At 41.1% G+C, this 15,591-nt stretch overlaps 1 protein-coding gene across 1 annotated transcript in view; it reads left to right on the top strand.

Annotated features, from left to right (window-relative positions):
- LOC128696603 (solute carrier family 22 member 7) overlaps window positions 1–15,591 on the top strand; it is a 360,956-nt gene that overhangs the window by 223,333 nt on the left and 122,032 nt on the right. The window lies entirely within an intron of this gene.

Here is a 15,591-nt window from a genome sequence, read left to right as displayed (position 1 = left end):
TTTACATTATCTACAACCAACTTTTACATTATCTACAACCAACTTTTACAATATCTACAACCAACTTTTACAATATCTACAACCAACTTTTACATTATCTACAACCAACTTTTACATTATCTACAACCAACTTTTACATTATCTACAACCAACTTTTACATTATCTACAACCAACTTTTACAATATCCACAATCAACTCATGCAATATGTACAACTAACTTTCACACTATATTCAACCAACTTTTGCAATATCTACAAGCAACTTTTACAATATCTACAACCAACTTTTACAATATCTACAACCAGCTTTTATAATATCTACAACCAACTTTTACAATATCTACAGCCAACTTTTATAATATCTTCAACCAACTTTTACAATATCTACAACCAACTTTTACAATATCCACAACCAACTTTTACAATATCAACAACCAACTTTTACAATATCTAGGGCCAAATTTTACAATATCTACAACCAACATTTATAATATCTACAACCAACTTTCATAATATCTATAACCAACTTTTACAATATCTACAACCAACTTTTACAATACCTGGAGAGAGTTTACCTGGAGAGAGTTTCGGGGGTCAATGCCCCCGCGGCCCGGTCTGTGACCAGGCCTCCTGGTGGATCAGCGCCTGATCAACCAGGTTGTTGCTGCTGGCTGCACGCAAACCAACGTACGAGCCACAGCCCGGCTGATCAGGAACTGACTTTAGGTGCTTGTCCAGTGCCAGCTTGAAGACTGCCAGGGGTCTGTTGGTAATCCCCCTTATGTGTGCTGGGAGGCAGTTGAACAGTCTCGGGCCCCTGACACTTATTGTATGGTCTCTTAACGTGCTAGTGACACCCCTGCTTTTCATTGGGGGGATGGTGCATCGTCTGCCAAGTCTTTTGCTTTCGTAGTGAGTGATTTTCGTGTGCAAGTTCGGTACTGGTCCCTCTAGGATTTTCCAGGTGTATATAATCATGTATCTCTCCCTCCTGCGTTCCAGGGAATACAGGTTTAGAAACCTCAAGCGCTCCCAGTAATTGAGGTGTTTTATCTCCGTTATGCGCGCCGTGAAAGTTCTCTGTACATTTTCTAGGTCGGCAATTTCACCTGCCTTGAAAGGTGCTGTTAGAGTGCAGCAATATTCCAGCCTAGATAGAACAAGTGACCTGAAGAGTGTCATCATGGGCTTGGCCTCCCTAGTTTTGAAGGTTCTCATTATCCATCCTGTCATTTTTCTAGCAGATGCGATTGATACAATGTTATGGTCCTTGAAGGTGAGATCCTCCGACATAATCACTCCCAGGTCTTTGACGTTGGTGTTTCGCTCTATTTTGTGGCCAGAATTTGTTTTGTACTCTGATGAAGATTTAATTTCCTCATGTTTACCATATCTGAGTAATTGAAATTTCTCATCGTTGAACTTCATATTGTTTTCTGCAGCCCACTGAAAGATTTGGTTGATGTCCGCCTGGAGCCTTGCAGTGTCTGCAATGGAAGACACTGTCATGCAGATTCGGGTGTCATCTGCAAAGGAAGACACGGTGCTGTGGCTGACATCCTTGTCTATGTCGGATATGAGGATGAGGAACAAGATGGGAGCTAGTACTGTGCCTTGTGGAACAGAGCTTTTCACCGTAGCTGCCTCGGACTTTACTCTGTTGACGACTACTCTCTGTGTTCTGTTAGTGAGGAAATTATAGATCCATCGACCGACTTTTCCTGTTATTCCTTTAGCGCGCATTTTGTGCGCTATTACGCCATGGTCACACTTGTCGAAGGCTTTTGCAAAGTCTGTATATATTACATCTGCATTCTTTTTGTCTTCTAGTGCATTTAGGACCTTGTCGTAGTGATCCAGTAGTTGAGACAGACAGGAGCGACCTGTTCTAAACCCATGTTGCCCTGGGTTGTGTAACTGATGGGTTTCTAGATGGGTGGTGATCTTGCTTCTTAGGACCCTTTCAAAGATTTTTATGATATGGGATGTTAGTGCTATTGGTCTGTAGTTCTTTGCTGTTGCTTTACTGCCCCCTTTGTGGAGTGGGGCTATGTCTGTTGGTTTTAGTAACTGAGGGACGACCCCCGTGTCCATGCTCCCTCTCCATAGGCTGGAAAAGGCTCGTGATAGGGGCTTCTTGCAGTTCTTGATGAACACAGAGTTCCATGAGTCTGGCCCTGGGGCAGAGTGCATGGGCATGTCATTTATCGCCTGTTCGAAGTCATTTGGCGTCAGGATAACATCGGATAGGCTTGTGTTAATCAAATTTTGTGGCTCTCTCATAAAAAATTCATTTTGATCTTCGACTCTCAGTCTGGTTAGCGGCTTGCTAAAAACTGAGTCATATTGGGACTTGAGTAGCTCACTCATTTCCTTGCTGTCATCTGTGTAGGACCCATCTTGTTTAAGTAGGGGCCCAATACTGGGCGTTGTTCTCGATTTTGATTTGGCATAGGAGAAGAAATACTTTGGGTTTCTTTCGATTTCATTTATAGCTTTTAGTTCTTCCTGCGATTCCTGACTCCTAAAGGATTCTTTTAGCTTAAGTTCGATGCTTGCTATTTCTCTGACCAGTGTCTCCCTGCGCATTTCAGATATATTGACCTCTTTTAGCCGCTCTGTTATTCTTTTCCGTCGCCTGTAAAGGGAGCGCCTGTCTCTTTCTATTTTACATCTACTCCTCCTTTTTCTTAGAGGAATAAGCCTTGTGCATACATCGAGTGCCACCGAGTTAATCTGTTCTAGGCATAAGTTTGGGTCTGTGTTGCTTAGTATATCTTCCCAGCTTATATCGGTTAGGACTTGGTTTACTTGGTCCCACTTTATGTTTTTGTTATTGAAGTTGAATTTGGTGAATGCTCCCTCGTGACTAGTCTCATTTTGTCGGTCTGGGGCTCCTCGCATACATGTCTGAACCTCAATTATGTTGTGATCTGAGTATATTGTTTTTGATATGGTGACATTTCTTATCAGATCATCATTGTTAGTGAATATGAGGTCTAGTGTATTCTCCAGTCTAGTAGGCTCTATTATTTGCTGGTTTAAATTGAATTTTGTGCAGAGATTTAAAAGCTCGTGTGAGTGTGAGTTTTCATCAGAGCTGCCTCCTGGTGTTATTACTGCAACAATATTATTTGCTATATTCCTCCATTTTAGGTGCCTTAAGTTGAAATCCCCCAGGAGCAAGATGTTGGGTGCAGGAGCTGGAAGATTTTCCAGACAGTGGTCAATTTTTAACAGCTGTTCCTGGAATTGCTGGGATGTTGCATCCGGAGGCTTGTAGACTACCACAATGACTAGGTTTTGGTTCTCGACCTTTACTGCTAAAACTTCCACTACGTCATTTGAGGCATTAAGCAGTTCTGTGCAAACAAGTGACTCTGCAATGTACAGGCCAACCCCCCCCCTTTTGCCTGTTCACTCTGTCACATCTGTATAGGTTGTAACCTGGGATCCATATTTCATTGTCCAAGTGATCCTTTATGTGGGTCTCAGTGAAAGCCGCGAACATTGCCTTTGCCTCTGCAAGCAGTCCACGGATGAAAGGTATTTTGTTGTTTGTTGCTGGCTTTAGACCCTGTATATTTGCAAAGAAGAATGTTATCGGACTGGTGGTATTGTTGGTACTGGGGGGGATTTTTTTTCCGGCATTAGTATCTGTATCTGTTGGTTTGGAGTGGAGGCCATCGACTGTGGTTCCACTCCAGGAATGACTGGATTTGGTGTACGATTTCTGCCATTTCCTGCCAGTTTTTTTTTCCTTCCTGGCACTAAAAAACCTCTCCCTCTTGAGTGGCTGTGGCTACCCAGGTTTTCCCATGGCCTGGATGTTTTGTATCTTTTTGTCCCCTTTAGATGGTATGCCTGGCAATTTAAGTTATAGCACAGTCTTTCCTGTACTGAAGAGGTACACATTTCAGGGTGAAAAAGCTTACAGGAAGGGAGTTTCCATTTTCCTGTTGTCATATGGGCATGGCATTTTCTAGGGTGGTCATAGTTGCACGTCCCATCTGTTTTTCCAGATTTCCCATGCCAGCAGATACCAAGTGCATAGTATGTGCACAGGCTTGGTTTCCGCTTGCCTTGGGTTTCTGTGACTGTATTCCCTGTTGGTGCATGTTTCCCTGTCTTACTTCTATCCTCCCTAGCACCAACAATGGAGCTCCCACCAGTTGTTTTTGGTAATTTATCCTCACTATTGCTATTGGAGTCCTCTTGTTTGCTATTTCCTGCGGTATTTCTAGTTTGCAATATTGGTTTTATCTTATCTTTGACTACACTTGTTTCCCTACTATGGCTCCTGTCCCCTATGAGGTCATTTATATGTATTCCTTCCTGCGTATAATTCCCGACTACCTGGACAAAATCTCCAGCTTCACCATTACTGTCTCCCAGGACAGTATCTCCAGCTTCACCATTTCTGTCTCCCAGGACAGCACCTCCAGCTTCACCATTTCTGTCTCCCAGGACAGCACCTCCAGCTTCACCATTACTGTCTCCCAGGACAGCACCTCCAGCTTTACTATTACTGTCTCCCAGGACATCACCTCCAGCCTTACAGTTTCTGACTACATGGCCAGTATCAAGGGCAGTACCATTCAGCCCAGACTTTTTATGTTCCCATCTGTTGTAGAAAGCTTCCAGGTTTTCTATGAAAGCAGCTTTGATGTTGTCCTCTTTTAATACCCTTGTGATTTTAGTCCACAGATTTTCCTCATTTGGGCATACCCAGAAACACTTCTCTGTTTTAATACTGCTTGTAGCTAGTTCTGGGATATCTGCACAAGGGGCGTGACACCAATTTCCACAAAAATGACAATTTATCCATGTGGAAGCCCGTTTGTTTGACTGACCACAGACTACACACAGCTTCATAATGATTTGAATGGTTGATTTACTGCAATTCTACTAGCAACCTCTTGAATATTATATTAATAACCTTAAATGAAGCTCTAGCTATTTGTATTTCTGTTTCTAACTCTTTTTGTATATTGGACAGCTTACCGTCACGTTCCTGATTTTTAATGTTTGTGTTTATAAGGGCGCCTACAACCCCATCCGTTTACAGTCTGCTTGATTGTCCAACGAAACTGTTTGAAACCAGTCCCGGGTTCGGACCAGTCAAGGGTTCGGACCAGTCAAGGGTCCGGACCAGTCGATCTGCTCTGATCAGTGGGTCACTTATTTAAAACATACTGGTCGGTGATTTGAGCTAACACATGAAGGATCTACTGGAAGTTATCTACCCGAGTAATATGTGATTTGACTGATACAAAAGTATAACTTGCGTGTTGAAGAGCCGGTGATATCTGGCAGCTCCTACAATGACGAACGGTCACCTCCTTGTTTATCAATCGCTGTATCTGGCTTTTCTATTTTTTTTTTTTCCGTCTCCACCACAATAAATGCTATATTATCACTATAGTTGACTGGTGCAAATTTTGGAGGAAGGACGCTTTTTCTGTAGTAATAATTGCTTCTCGTTGTGTATATTGCGACCGCTGGTAACTACAGGTTATATGAAATTCACAGCAACGTCTCGTATTTCAAGAAAAGAAACTAATGAAAGTCACTCCACTCCACTAAGTACCATTATAATACTGGTTAGTTGCTACTACAACACTGTATTCTGCAATATCTACAACCAACTTTTACAATATCTACAACCAACTTTTACAATATCTACAACCAACTTTTACAATATCTACAACCAACTTTTACAGTATCTACAACCAACTTTTACAATATCTACAACCAACTTTTACAATATCTACAACCAACTTTTACTATATCTGCAAACAACTTTTATAATATCTACAACCAACTTTTACAATATCTGCAACCAACTTTTACAATATCTACAACCAACTTTTACAATATCTACAACCAACTTTTTCAATATCTACAACCAACTTTTACAATATCTACAACCAACTTTTACAATTTCTACAACCAACTTTTACAATATGTATAACCAACTTTTACTATATCTACAGCCAACTTTTACAATATCTGCAACCAACTTTTACAATATCTACAACCAACTTTTACAATATCTACAACCAACTTTTACAATATCTAGGGCCAACTTTTACAATATCTACAACCAACTTTTACAATATCCACAACCAACTTTTACAATATCTACAACCAACTTTTACAATATCTACAACGAACTTTTACAATATCTACAACCAACATTTATAATATCTACAACCAACTTTCATAATATCTACAACCAACTTTTACAATATCTACAACCAACTTTCATAATATCTACAACCAACTTTTACAATATCTACAACCATTACAATATCTACAACCAAGTTTTTCAATATCTACAACCAACTTTTACAATATCTAAAAGCAACTTTTACAATATCTACAACCAACTTTTACAATATTTACAACCAATTTTGCAATATATACAACCAACTTTTACAATATCTACAACCAACTTTTACAATATCTGCAACCAACTTTTACAATATCTACAACCAATTTTATAATATCTACAATAAACTTTTACAATATCTACAACCAACTTTTACAATATCTACAACCAAATTTTACAATATCTACAACCAAATTTTACAATAACTACAACCAACTTTTACAATATCTACAACCATTACAATATCTACAACCAACTTTTACAATATCTGCAACCAACTTTTACAATATCTACAACCAATTTTATAATATCTACAATAAACTTTTACAATATCTACAACCAAATTTTACAATATCTACAACCAAATTTTACAATATCTACAACCAACTTTTACAATATCTGCAACCAAATTTTATAATATCTACAACCAATTTCTACAATATCTACAACCAAGTTTTACAATACAACCAACTTTCACAATATCTTCAACCAACTTCTACAATATCTACAACCAACTTTTTCAATTTCTACAACCAAGTTTTACAATATCTACAACCAACTTTTACAATATCTACAACCAACTTTTACAATATCTACAGCCAACTTTTACAATATCTACAACCAACTTTTACAATATCTACAACCAACTTTTACAACATCTACAACCAGCTTTTACAATATCTACAACCAACTTTTACAATATCTACTACCAACTTTTACATTATCTACAACCAACTTTTACAATATCTACAACCAACTTTTACATTATCTACAACCAACTTTTACAATATCTACAACCAACTTTTACATTATCTACAACCAACTTTTACATTATCTACAACCAACTTTTACAATATCTACAACCAACTTTTACATTATCTACAACCAACTTTTACAATATCTACAACCAACTTTTACATTATCTACAACCAACTTTTACAATATCTACAACCAACTTTTACATTATCTACAACCAACTTTTACATTATCTACAACCAACTTTTACAATATGTACAACCAACTTTTACAATATCTACAACCAACTTTAACAATATCTACAACCAACTTTTACAATATCTACAACCAACTTTTACATTATCTACAACCAACTTTTACAATATCTACAACCAACTTTTACATTATCTACAACCAACTTTTACAATATCTACAACCAACTTTTACAATATCTACAACCAACTTTTACATTATCTACAACCAACTTTTACAATATCTACAACCAACTTTTACATTATCTACAACCAACTTTTACAATATCTACAACCAACTTTTACAATATCTACAACCAACTTTTACAATATCTACAACAAACATTTACAATATCTACAACCAACTTTCATAATATCTACAACCAACTTTTACAATATCTACAACCGTTGCAATATCTACAACCAACTTTTACAATATCTACAACCAACTTTTACAATATCTACAACCTACTTTTACAATGTCTACAACCAACTTTTACTATATCTACAACCAACTTTATAATATCTACAAACAACTTTTACATTATCTACAACCAACTTTTGCAATATCTACAACCAACTTTATAATATCTACAAACAACTTTTACATTATCTACAACCAACTTTTGCAATATCTACAACCAACTTTATAATATCTACAAACAACTTTTACATTATCTACAACCAACTTTTACAATATCTACAACCAACTTTATAATATCTACAAACAACTTTTACATTATCTACAACCAACTTTTGCAATATCTACAACCAACTTTATAATATCTACAAACAACTTTTACATTATCTACAACCAACTTTTGCAATATCTACAACCAACTTTATAATATCTACAAACAACTTTTACAATATCTACAACCAACTTCTACAATATCTACAACCAACTTTTACAATATCTACAGCCAACTTTTACAATATCTACAACCAACTTCTACAATATCTACAACCAACTTTTACAATATCTACAGCCAACTTCTACAATATCTACAACCAACTTTTACAATATCTACTAATTTCAGTGAATAAATAGAAAAATAAGTGATGAATTGTACCATAGTCCTGAATGTTGTGCATATTTACCTGGAGTTTACCTGGAGAGGGTTTCGGGGTCAACGCCCCCGCTGCTCGGTCTGACACCTGGCCTCATGGTGGATCAGGGTCTGATCAACCAGGCTGTTACTGCTGGCCGTACGCAAGCTGACGTACGAACCACAGCCTGGTTGGTCAAGTACTGACTTTAGGTGCCTGTCCATTGCCTTCTTGAAGACAGTCTTTTGTTAATCCCCCTTATGTTTGCTGGGAGGCAGTTGAACAGTCTTGGGCCCCAGACACTTATTGTGTTGTCTCTCAGTGTACTCGTGGCACCTCTGCTTTTCATCGGGGGAATGTTGCATCTCCTTCCGAGTCTTTTGCTTTCATATGAAGTGATTTTCGTGTGCAAGTTTTGTACCAATCCCTCCAGGACCTTCCAAGTGTATATTATCATGTATCTCTCTCGCCTGCGCTCCAGGGAATACAGATGAAGGACCTTCAACCGTTCCCATTAGTTTAGGTGCTTTATCGCACTTATATGTGCCATGAAAGTTCTTTGTACACTCTCCAGGTCTGCAATGTCGCCAGCCTTGAAGGTGGCCGTTAGTTTACAGCAGTATTCCAGCCTAGAGAGCACAAGCGATTTGAAGAGAATCATCATGGGCTTGGCGTTCCTAGTTTTGAAGGTTCTCATTATCCATCCTATCATTTTCATAGCGGATGAGGTAGATACATTGTTGTGGTCTTTGAAGGCGAGATCCTGACATTATCACTCCCAGGTCCTTCACATTACTTTTCCTCTCTATTGCGTGGTTTGAATTTCTCGTATACCCTGACACATTTTTAATTTGTTCAAGTTTTCCATATCTGAGTAGTTGAAATTTCTCCTCGTTGAACTTCATATTGTTTTGAGTGGCCCATTCGAAGATTTGGTTGATGTCCGCTTGGAGTCTCGCGGTGTCTTCGATGGAGGTCACTGCCATGGTGATCCGGGTGTCATCTGGAAAGGAAGACACGGAGCTATGGCTTACATTTCTGTCTATGTCAGAAATGAGGATGAAGAATAGAATGGGAGCGAGTACTGTGCCTTGTGGAACAGAGCTTTTTACCTTGGCTGCCTGGGACTTTACTCTGTTTACTATTACTCTTTGTGTTCTATTTGTCAGGAGGTTATAGATCCATCTACCAACTTTTCCTGCTGTTCCTTTATCACGCATTTTGTGTGCTATTACACCATGGTCACACTTGTCGAAAGCTTTTGGAAAGTCTGTGTATACTACATCTGTATTTTGTTTATCCTCTACAGCATCCAGGACCTTCTCATAGTGGTCCAGTAGCTGGGACAGGCAAAACGACGTGCTCTAAACCCGTGTTGCCCTGGGTTGTGTAATTGATGGGTATCTAGGTGGTTGGCGATATTGCTTCTTAGAACCCTCTCAAAGATTTTTATGATATGGGATGTTACTGCTATTGATCTGTAGTTCTTTGCAATTGCTTTACTGCCACCTTTGTGGAGTGGGGCTATGTCTGTTGTTTTTAGTGTGTGTGGGATGACCTGTGTCCATGCTCCCTCTCCATAAAATGCTGAAGACACGCTATGTGGGCTTCTTGCAGTTCTTGATGAACACAGAGTTCCACGTGTCTGGGTTTGGGGCAGAGTGCATGGGCATGTCATTAATTGCCTCTTCAAAGTCTTGTAGAGTTAAAATATTAACTGAGATTTTTGGGATGACCAAATTTTGGGTTTCGTACATAAAGAATTCAGTTCGATTGTCGACCCTTAGCCTGGGCAGTGGCTCGCTGAACACTGAGTCATATTGGGACTTTAGTGTCTGTTATTTCTTGGCTGTCATCTGTGTATGTCCCATCCCGCCTAAGCAGGGGCCCCATACTGGATGTCGTTTTTTCTTTATGGCTTATAGTTCCTCCTGTAATTCTTGTTTCCTATAAGATTCCTTCAGCTTAAGTTCGATATTTGCAATTTCGTTTACTAGTGCCTCCCTTCGTATTTCAGATATATTGGCCCCATTCAGCAGCTCTGTGACTCTTCGCCTTCCTCTGTATAGGGAACGTCACTCTCTCTTTCTAGTTTACATTTTCTCTTTCTTTTTCTTAATGGAATGTGTCTTGAGCAGATCTCAAGATCCACAGAATTCGTTTTTTCAAGGCAAATGTTCGGATCCGTGTTGTTTAGGATATCTTCCAGCTTGTTTCATTTAAGACATGGTTTATTTTGATCCCCTTATATGTTTTTGTTATTGAAATTGAATTTCGCGAAGAGACCTTCATGACTGCTCACATTTTGCTGGTCTGGAGCCCTGTGCATACATGTCTGTACCTCTATTATGTTGTGATCTGAGTGAATTGTCTTTGATACAGTTATATTACATATCAGATCGTCATTGTTAGTGAAGTTGAGGTCCAGCGTATTTTCTAGTCTGTTGTGTATGTACTGTGTATGTTGTGTATGTGTTGTGTATGTTTTGTATGTTGTGTATGTTGTGTATGTGTTGAGTATGTTTTGTATGTTGTGTATGTTGTATATGTGTTGTGTATGTTGTGCATGTGTTGTGTATGTGTTGTGTATGTTTTGTATGTGTTGTGTATGTGTTGTGTATGTAGTGTATGTGTTGTGTATGTGTTGTGTATGTTGTGTATGTGTTGTGTATGTGCTTTGTATGTTGTGTATGTGTTGTGTATGTTGTATATGTGATGTGTATGTTGCATATGTGTTGTGTATGTTGTGTATGTGTTATGTATGTGTTGTGTATGTGTTATGTACGCGTTGCGTATGTGCTCTGTATGTGTTGTGTATGTTGTGTATGTGATGTGTATGTTGTATATGTGTTGTGCATGTGTTGTGTATGTAGTGTATGTGTTGTGTATGTGTAGTGTATGCACTCACCTAGTTGTACTCACCTATTTGTGGTTGCAGTAGTCGAATCACAGCACCAGGCCCTGCCTCTTCAACTGGCCGCTACCCGGTCACTCTTCCTGCTCCATGAACTTGATCATACCTTTTCTTGAAGCTATGTATGGAACCTGCCTCAACTACATCACTACCCAGGCTATTCCACTTCCAGACAACTCTGTGACTGATGAAATACTTCCTAACACCCCTGTGGTTCTTCTGAGTCTTCAACTTCCAACTGTGTCCCCTTGTTGCTGCGTCCCATCTCTGGAACATCCTGTCTCAGTCCACCTTATCTATGCCTCTCAGTATTTTATATGTCGTTATCATATCCCCCTTAACTCTCCTGTCTTCCAATGTCGTCAGGTTGATTCCCCTTAACCCCTCCTCGTAGGACATACCTCTTAGCTCTGGGACTAGTCTTGTTGCAAACCTCTGCACTTTCTCTAGTTTCCTTATATGCTTGGCTAGGTGGGGGTTCGAAACTGGCGCTGTATATTCCAATATGGGCCTAACGTACACAGTGTACAGTGTCCTGAATGATTCCTTATTTAGATATCTAAATGCTGTTCTTAGGTTTGCCAGGCGGCCATATGCTGCAGCAGTTATTTGGTCGATGTGCGCTTCAGGAGATGTGCCTGGTGTTATACTCACACCAAGATCCTTTTCCTTGAGTGAGGTTTGTAGGCTCTGGCTCCCTAGACTGTATTCCGTCTATGGTCTTCTTTGCACTTCCTCAGTCTTCATGACTTTGTACTTGGTGGGGTTGAACTCCAGGAGCCAGTTTCTGGACCAGGCCTGTAGTCTCTCCAGATCCCTTTGTAGTTTTGCCTTGTCGTCGTCCGATTGAACTCTTCTCATCAACTTCACATCATCTGCAAACAGGGACACTTCGGAGTCTATTCCTTCCGTTATGTCTTTCACAAATTCATGAAATAGCACCGGTCCTATGAGTGATCCTTGTGGCACCCCGCTCGTCACAGGCGCCCACTGTGACACCTCGTCACGTACCATGACTCGCTGTTGTCTTCCTGACAAGTATTCCCTGATCCATTTTAGTGCCTTCCCTGTTATCCCTGCTTGGTCCTCAAGCTTCTGCACTAATCTCTTGTGTGGAACTGTGTCAAACGCCTTCTTACAGTCCAAGAAAATGCAATCTACCCTCCTCTCTCTCTCTCTCTTGTCTTACTGCCGTCACCCTGTCATAGAACTCCAGTATGTTTGTGACACAGGATTTCCCATCCCTGAAATCATGTTGGCTGCTGTTGATGAGATCATTCCTTTCTAGGTGTTCCACCACTCTTCTCCTGATAATCTTCTCCATGACCTTGCATACTATACACATCAGTGACACTGGTCTGTAGTTCAATGCTTCGTGTCTCTCTCCTTTTTTAAAAATTGGGACTACATTTGCTGTCTTCCATACTTCTGGTAGTCGTCTTGTTTCGATAGATGTGTTGAAGATAGTTATTAGTGGTACACAAAGTGCCTCTGCTCCCTCACTCAGGACCCATGGAGAGATGTTCTCCGGCTCTATCGTCTTTGAGGTGTCTAGCTCGCTTAACATCCTCTTCACTTCTTCCTCATTTGTATGTACCCCACAGTTGATGGTGTGCCCCACTTCTCTGCCTTTCTGGAGGCCCTTCTGTCTCCTCTGTGAACTCTTTTTTTGAATCTCCTGTTGAGCTCCTTACATACCTCATGGTCGTTTTTTGTGAGCTCCCCTCCTTCCTTCCTAAGCGTGATTACCTGGTCCTTGACTGTTGTATTCCTCCTGATGTGGATGCACAACAGTTTTGGGTCAGATTTGGCTTTTGCTGCTACGTCGTTCTCATACTGGCTTTGGGCCTTCCGTCTAACCTGAGCATATTCATTTCTGGCTCTATGACTGCTCTCCTTATTCTCCTTGGTCCTTTGCCTTCCATACTTCTTCCATTCCCTAGCACACTTGGTTTTGGCCTCCTTGCACCTTTGGGTGAACCATGGGCTCATCCTGGCTTTTTCATTATTCCTGTTACCCTTGGGTACAAACCTCTCCTCAGCCTCCTTACCTGGAGTTTACCTGGAGAGAGTTCCGGGGGTCAACGCCCCCGCGGCCCGGTCTGAGACCAGGCCTCCTGGTGGATCAGAGCCTGATCAACCAGGCTGTTGCTGCTGGCTGCACGCAAACCAACATACGAGCCACAGCCCGGCTGATCCGGAACTGACTTTAGGTGCTTGTCCAGTGCCAGCTTGAAGACTGCCAGGGGTCTGTTGGTAATCCCCCTTATGTGTGCTGGGAGGCAGTTGAACAGTCTCGGGCCCCTGACACTTATTGTATGGTCTCTTAACGTGCTAGTGACACCCCTGCTTTTCATTGGGGGGATGGTGCATCGTCTGCCAAGTCTTTTGCTTTCGTAGTGGGTGATTTTCGTGTGCAAGTTCGGTACTAGTCCCTCTAGGATTTTCCAGGTGTATATAATCATGTATCTCTCCCTCCTGCGTTCCAGGGAATACAGGTTTAGGAACCTCAAGCGCTCCCAGTAATTGAGGTGCTTTATCTCCGTTATGCGCGCCGTGAAAGTTCTCTGTACATTTTCTAGGTCGGCAATTTCACCTGCCTTGAAAGGTGCTGTTAGTGTGCAGCAATATTCCAGCCTAGATAGAACAAGTGACCTGAAGAGTGTCATCATGGGCTTGGCCTCCCTAGTTTTGAAGGTTCTCATTATCCATCCTGTCATTTTTCTAGCAGATGCGATTGATACAATGTTATGGTCCTTGAAGGTGAGATCCTCCGACATGATCACTCCCAGGTCTTTGACGTTGGTGTTTCGCTCTATTTTGTGGCCAGAATTTGTTTTGTACTCTGATGAAGATTTAATTTCCTCATGTTTACCATATCTGAGTAATTGAAATTTCTCATCGTTGAACTTCATATTGTTTTCTGCAGCCCACTGAAAGATTTGGTTGATGTCTGCCTGGAGCCTTGCAGTGTCTGCAATGGAAGACACTGTCATGCAGATTCGGGTGTCATCTGCAAAGGAAGACACGGTGCTGTGGCTGACATCCTTGTCTATGTCGGATATAAGGATGAGGAACAAGATGGGAGCGAGTACTGTGCCTTGTGGAACAGAGCTTTGCATATTGTTGTCATATATTCCATCATCTCATCTACTGACTTCCCTGCCAGTTCTCTGTCCCACTGAACCTCATTAAGGAAGTTCTTCATGCTTGCATAATCCCCTTTCTTGTAGTTTGGCTTCATTCGCCCGGCCGTTCCCGCTTCCCCCTCCACTTGTAGCTCTACTATGTATTTGAAGCTTAAAACCACATGATCACTTGCCCCGAGGGTTCTTTCATATGTGATGTCCTCAATATCTGCACTACTCAAGGTAAATACTAGGTCCAGTCTCACTGGTTCATCCTCTTCTCTCTCTGGTAGTGTCCCTTACATGCTAGTACATGAGGTTTTCCAGTACCACCTCCATCATTTTAGCCCTCCACCTTTCTTGGCCTTTATGTGGATCCAAGTTCTCCCAATCAATTTCCTTGTGGTTGAAGTCACTCATGATCAGTAGCTTTGCCCTGCTTGCATTAGCCCATCTGGCCACTTCAGCTGGTGTGTCAACCATCACTCTGTTACTCTCATCATACTCCTGCCTTAACCTCCTGCTGTTCTGTGGTGGGTTATACGTCACAGCAATTACCACCTTGGGACCTCCAGACTGAAGCGTTAGTACTATGTAATCTCCTGCTTCCCCTTTGTCTCCTCTCTCCAGCTCATCAAAATCCCATCAGTTTTTGACCAGCAGTGCCACTCCTACACCCCCACTGTTCCCTCTGTCTTTCCTCAGGATCTGATATCTCGTTGGAAAGATGGCATGTGTTGTCATCCCTGTGAGCTTGGTTTCTGTGAGGGCTGTGATGTACAGTGATGCCTCTTTGACTCTTTCGTGCCACTCCTCTCACTTATTCGTTATTCCATCAGTGTTGGTGTACCATACCTTCAATTTCCTCTCCAGCACTGTGTTTTTTTGGGGGGAGGGGGTCTGTGAGGGTGGGGGACCTGGCAGTGTACTGTGGGCTTCTATAGCTGAGTGTTGGGTGGTAGCTGTGGGTGTGGATTGTGGGCTATGTTGGGATAGAATGACTGGCTGTGGGGTTCTGGGGATGGTTCTGTGTGTGCTTGCTCTTGTTGTTTTGCCCTGCACTGGTTGACCTCTGCTGATTCTGTCCTTGTCTCTCCTTCTAGCTCCTTTCGCTTTTGT

Source organism: Cherax quadricarinatus, chromosome 47 (assembly GCF_038502225.1).
Source record: "Cherax quadricarinatus isolate ZL_2023a chromosome 47, ASM3850222v1, whole genome shotgun sequence".
NCBI lineage: Eukaryota > Metazoa > Arthropoda > Malacostraca > Decapoda > Parastacidae > Cherax > Cherax quadricarinatus.
This window is presented reverse-complemented; position numbering and strand designations above follow the sequence as displayed.